We start from the raw sequence: 6,000 nt of genomic DNA, 5'->3' as shown, positions 1-6,000 counted from the left end.
ACTTTCATGCCAGCAGATGGCAGAGACTGAATTCAGACTCAGATTATCAAAATCTAAAAGCCATACTGCTATGTGAGCAGAGTGAACAAGGGTAGATAGTGAGAGAAAGTGAGTGAAATACTCTTTTTAGATATGAAACCTAGGAGATTAAAATATGGAACTGTATTCAGTGGAAAAACGACTATCAGAAGAAGAGAAATTTGGGGAAGTGTTAATTGAAGATATGGTCAATATAGCTGATATAGTTGAAGATATTTTGCAAGCAGCTGGAAATATAAAAGTATTGATTTAGAATATCATTCCAAGGGCAGGGGATGGTGTAGTTTATTTTAAGGACTGACTTATTCCAAATATCTTCCAAATAACATAGTGTTCCTCTTTGCTTTATTTGTATGAACATGCCTAGGTTTACTATAAAATTGCTTGTCACTGGAGGTGTTACATTCGGATTTGTGGTTTCTGAGAGACATATACTTAAAGTTGAACATTAACTTAATATGAATGTCAAGGGAAAGAAATAACAGCCTGAACTGGACTTTCCATAGTATTGTGAGAAAGACAGGATTTACTTACTTACAGACATGCAGGATGGGACTTGATTGGCAGTTAAAATGAATTCTTGATGTACCAAGGGGTTTTGTAAAAGGATTTAATGTGTGAAGTGCCTAAAGAATATATATTTTCTCTCATTTTTGCAATTTGTTCCTTGTTTTCATTCAAATACATTCTTTAGAAATGACACCCAGAGTAGTTATTTTAAACAAAAGAGCATGGATGGCTCCAAAGGGTAGTAAGCAAAATGTTGTTCCTGCATGGAATTTTTCTGAGGAGAGTTAGATTCTCAAATGGATCTGTGACTCTAAACAGTGAAGAATCAGAGACTTTGAGAAAAGTTTCTTTGCTTTGGTGATATGCTTTATACTGGGAGCAACTATGTCCTCCAGGGGATATTTGGCAAGTATCTGCAGGCACTTTCAATTGTTAGGACATTGGGAAGAAAGGGGGGTGGGGGATGTTCTATCAATATCTTTCGGGTAGACAGTAGGAGGCTGGTAAACATCCTACAGGACACAGGACAGCCTCCAACAACAAAGAGTTATCCAACCCCAAGTGTCAGTAGTTCGAGGTTGAGAGACCTTGCCTTAACCTATGCTGGGTCCTAGGATAATATAAAAGAGACGGACTTTAATATTTTGTTATGCAACTTGTGTGCCAGTGTAGGAAACAATTATTTTTACAAGATCATTGATAGATATACTTCATGTGTGATTTGTATTATTAGCCTATCATTTTGCCAGAATTTTCTGATATCAAATGATCGCCTCCCTAAAAAAAATACACACAGATATTTGACAGGATCTTTTTGAAGCTCTTTAAAATATATGGAAATTAAATTCCCACATGCTTTGTTTCATCAGTAAAATTGTGGAACTCATTAACAAATAACTACAGAAACTTAGCTCTATAAATCAGGAAATGTATCAAGTGTGGCTACTACTGCACGTTTGTGAATGTCTGAATTAACTAAAAATTAAATGTTGGGAATAAAGAAAAGCCAGCTCTCCATAAATTGTTCATCTCTTTTTTTTTCTTTTTTCCCCCATTTTACTGAGGAATAATTGACATCCATCACTGTATAAGTTTAAGATGAACAGCATGATGGTTTGATTTACATATATTGCAAAATGATTTACCACAATAGGTTTAGTTAACATCCATCATCTCATATGGATACAATAAAAAGAAAAGAAAAAAAATTTCTCCTTGTGACGAGAACTCTTAGGATCGACTTTCTTAACAGCTTTCCTATATATCATACAGCAGTGTTATCTAGAGTCATCATTTAGAATCATTTAGATTTCTACCTGATGTATAACCTCTACTCCTTTCTATTCCGCCCTAGTTAAATAATGTATTTTAAAAATAACTATTTTCCTTTTTTATGTTCCTGTTCACATAAAAATCTGTTTTACAGTTTTATCACTATATTTTTAATAATTTCATTTATTTTTACATTTAAATATCTCCATTTAACTCTGCTTACATTTAAGTGAAAACAAAAATATTAACATTTCTATGAAACTAATCTTTCTTAAATAAATCACAGATAAGCAATGTTACTTATCAAGTACACAATTTAATATTAATGCATGTTTGAAAGACAATGTTACTGTTGTTTCTTTAAAACAAGTCAAGTAATAGCTACAGCCAAATTAACACTGAAAGTTTATCTATTTAAAAAGATCATCTTTCTGTCTACCTAATTAAAGACTTAGGTTCATATTTTTTTCCTTTTTTAATTCTATGAATAGTAACAGAAAAACTCAAATTTTAAATTATTCTATATATAACTTTCAGGTACTCAAAGATATCAACTAGATTGGAGATGGTTACATATATTATTTCTTTTCATGTATCTATGAAGTTTTAAACATCCCATGCCAGCCTTGTTTCTCATTATTATGACAACAGAAACATGGCTGTACTTGAAATGTAAACATGCCTAGTATAATAACACTGCAACTACACTGTAGGACATTTTTATTCTGGAAGGACCACCTCATAGAGTTGAATTCTGCCTACATAATGTTTTAAATTGCTCTTTTTTTCTCCTTTCCTACCTCAACCACACCAGTTTGCACAGTATACAGAGCAGAGATAAGAATTTGGAGATTTGCTTTTCATACCTGGCTCTCTGAGAGCTCACACCCTTCTGAAACTTAATTGGCTTCATGATTTATACATTAATAGGTCTAAGTTTCCCCTTGTAAAATTATAGGTTTATATCTGGTAAACTCCAAGGATCTTTCTATGTTAAGTTAAGTGATGACTAAGGGGTGCCCTAAGGATCACTTTTTATGAAGGTTACAGTTATTTTTGCAGGTTGGATTATAGTAATGTGTAGAAATTTATGCAGAGCAACTTTACTTGCCAATAAAAACCAAAATTATATAAACAAATTTTAAATTAAACCAGAAGAAAAATAGTTTTGATTCACTATTGGCATGGGCTACAGAGAATGGCGTTTTGGAGTTATCAAAATGCATAAGAGTTTAGGCTTTGAAATCAAACAGTGCGGAAATGGGATGAGCCCTTTGTCATTAATTAACTAGGTGTCCTTGAAAAGTCCTTTAACTTTTTGAGTGTCAATTTACTCATCTAAAATATGTGTGTTACAGTACCTACTTTTCAAGATCAAATATATGTACAGTCTAGCATGGTGCCTGGTAGATAATGTAATCATAGTGAAAAACAGTTATAAATATTATAACCCTCTCTATAATTAAGACAGCAATCAACATTTATGTCCTGATTAACATAGATATTTTAATGCCTACATGTAAGATTTGTATGTAAATGTAAATTTTTACAATTCAATATAAGTAGGCTAATATTGCTATCAAAAATTAAAATGTAGGGCATTGGGTAGCATACTAGAAACAATACAGCCAAGACTGACTTTAACTAGCTCTGGGGTCTTGAAGAAGATGCTTCACCTTGTTCAGCTGTGTTTTTCAATGAAAGAGGATTTCGAATGGATACCTAAATAAGCCACTTTCTGTTTTAATTCTATCATATCTAGTCCTCATAGTTACTATTTAAGGAATGGTGCAGTTTGCCAAAATCTATATAGTTTAACAAGAAGAAATACTTTAAGACATATAAACATGGACAAGTTATGAGCAAATGGCCCTCAAGATTTGCTTTACTTTTCATCCTAAATACTAGATTTCTAAACAAAAGGCCTCCAGAAGATTGATAAGCCACTTCCTGTCAAGTGCAACAGCAAACTTTTCTGAGAAACCATCTGTGGGTTAGATTCTTTAATCTCTCTTTAAATAGACTCTATAGGGCAGTCCTGACAAAGAACACAATGGCAGGGAAGACATTTAGAGTCAAGTTGGAAAGCCTCTCATCATTTAGAAGTATTAGCATTTTTTTTTTTAAAGTACAGAATTAATACTATCCGCAAAAGGAGATTTCCACAACTAAATTGGGATGCTTAATCTGCCATTATCAGTTCATCGGGTCACAAGGGGTTGAAGGCACCATCGCATGTGCTACAAAGAGTTTGAAAATATTTTCTTTTAAAAAATGTATACAATATTCTCTTAACCTGACCTAACCCCTAATACCCAGTTAAAAGCTGACTGCCACTTCTTTTGAGGTAAAAATTTCCAGCAAAATAAACTGAGGTCACAGTTTTGTACTAGTCTGATTGACAGGGAAACGGCTCCGAACGAACTTTACAGAGGTGATAAAAAATATACAGTGGTTGTTATTAAATAAATGCTAAAGCAAATCTACTTATGTCAACTTTAATATTTGTACTGTATAGCATTTTTTCAACATTTATAGAATCCTCTCCTTCAAAACCAGAGGTTTGGATATGTACAGTCTTTATGTTTCCTGATGACTTTTTGGGTTGAGAAAATGACAATAATGTCCAATAATGTATGATAAAAAGAGATGCACAAATCTTCTATATACTTTTCAGTAAGTGTTCTCAGTACTCAGTTAAATTTGTATATTAAATGCAGAGTTGGTGGATTGTATTAATTCTCAGAAGCTATGAAACAATTGAACTGAAACAAAGCCAAAAACATAAATTTTACAACTAGTTTATCAATTATTCTGTTCTTTTTTATTTACCCTTTACTAACCACAATTAAAAATAAGCTATCAAGTTGTCGATTTTTATCAAAAAAATCTGCTGGAATTTTTATTGAGATTTTGTGGAATATACAGTATAGATTAATGAGTCTAATTGGTATATTATCTATTTTGAGTCTTCCAATCCAGAATTATAGTATATTTCTTAATTCATTTAACTATTCTCTTAATTTCCTTGTCAGTGTTCTCTAGTTTTAATTGTTATGTTTTACACATCTTTTGTTCAATTTATTCCTAAGTATATGGTGATTTGGGGCACTATTGTAAATGCAATATTTTAAATGTTATTGTTCTTTGTATATTAACTTTCTACCCTGTGACCTTGCTAAATTCTCTGACTTTTTTTCTAGTAGTCGTTTGTAGATTCCTCAGGATTCTTCTAACAAACAATGTCATCTGCATACGGGCACAGATTTTTTTTTCCCTTTAACATCTTCATGACTCATTTCTTTTTCTTCTTTCATTGATATGGCTAGGGCCTCCAACACAAAGTTTAAGACAAGTGGTGAAAGGGAATATTTTTGTTTTATTTCTGATCTTAGGGAAAAGTACTCCTCCTTTCACCATAAGTATGTTGTGAGCCACTAATTATTACAGAAATGCAAATCAAAACTACAAGATATCACCTGACACCAGTCAGAATGGCCATCATCAAAAAGTCTACAAACGATAAATGCTGGAGAGAGTTGGTGGGAATGTAAATTGGTACAACCACTGTGGAGAACAGTATGGAGGTTCCTTAAAAAACTAAAAATAGAGTTACCATATGACCCAGCAACCCCACTACTGGACATATACCCAGAGAAGACCATAATTCAAAAAGATAACATGCACCCCTATGTTCATTGCAGCACTATTCACAATAGCCAAGACAAAGAAGCAACCTAAATGTTCACTGACGAATGGATAAAGAAGATGTGGTACATATATACAAAGGAGTATTACTCAGCCATAGAAAATAATGCCATTTGCCACAACATGGATGGACCTAGAGAATATCATAACAAGTGAAGTAAGTCAAAGACAAATCATACAATATCACATATGCAGAATCTAAAAAAAATGATACAAATAAATTTATTTACAAAACAGAAACAGACTCACAGAGTTAGGGGAAAGGTGGAAGAGAGGGATAAATTAGGAGTTTGGGATTAACATATACACACTACCATATTTAAAATAGATAACCAACAAGGACCTACTGTATAGCACAAGAAATTCTACTCAATTTTCTGTAATACCTAAATGGGAAAAGAATTTGAAAGAGAATAGATATATATATATGTATAACTGAATCACTTTACCGTACACCTAAAACTAGCACAA

The sequence above is a fragment of the Hippopotamus amphibius genome, chromosome X (assembly GCF_030028045.1).
Source record: "Hippopotamus amphibius kiboko isolate mHipAmp2 chromosome X, mHipAmp2.hap2, whole genome shotgun sequence".
In the NCBI taxonomy this organism is placed as follows: Eukaryota; Metazoa; Chordata; class Mammalia; order Artiodactyla; family Hippopotamidae; genus Hippopotamus; species Hippopotamus amphibius.
Note: the sequence above shows the minus strand (reverse complement) of the source record.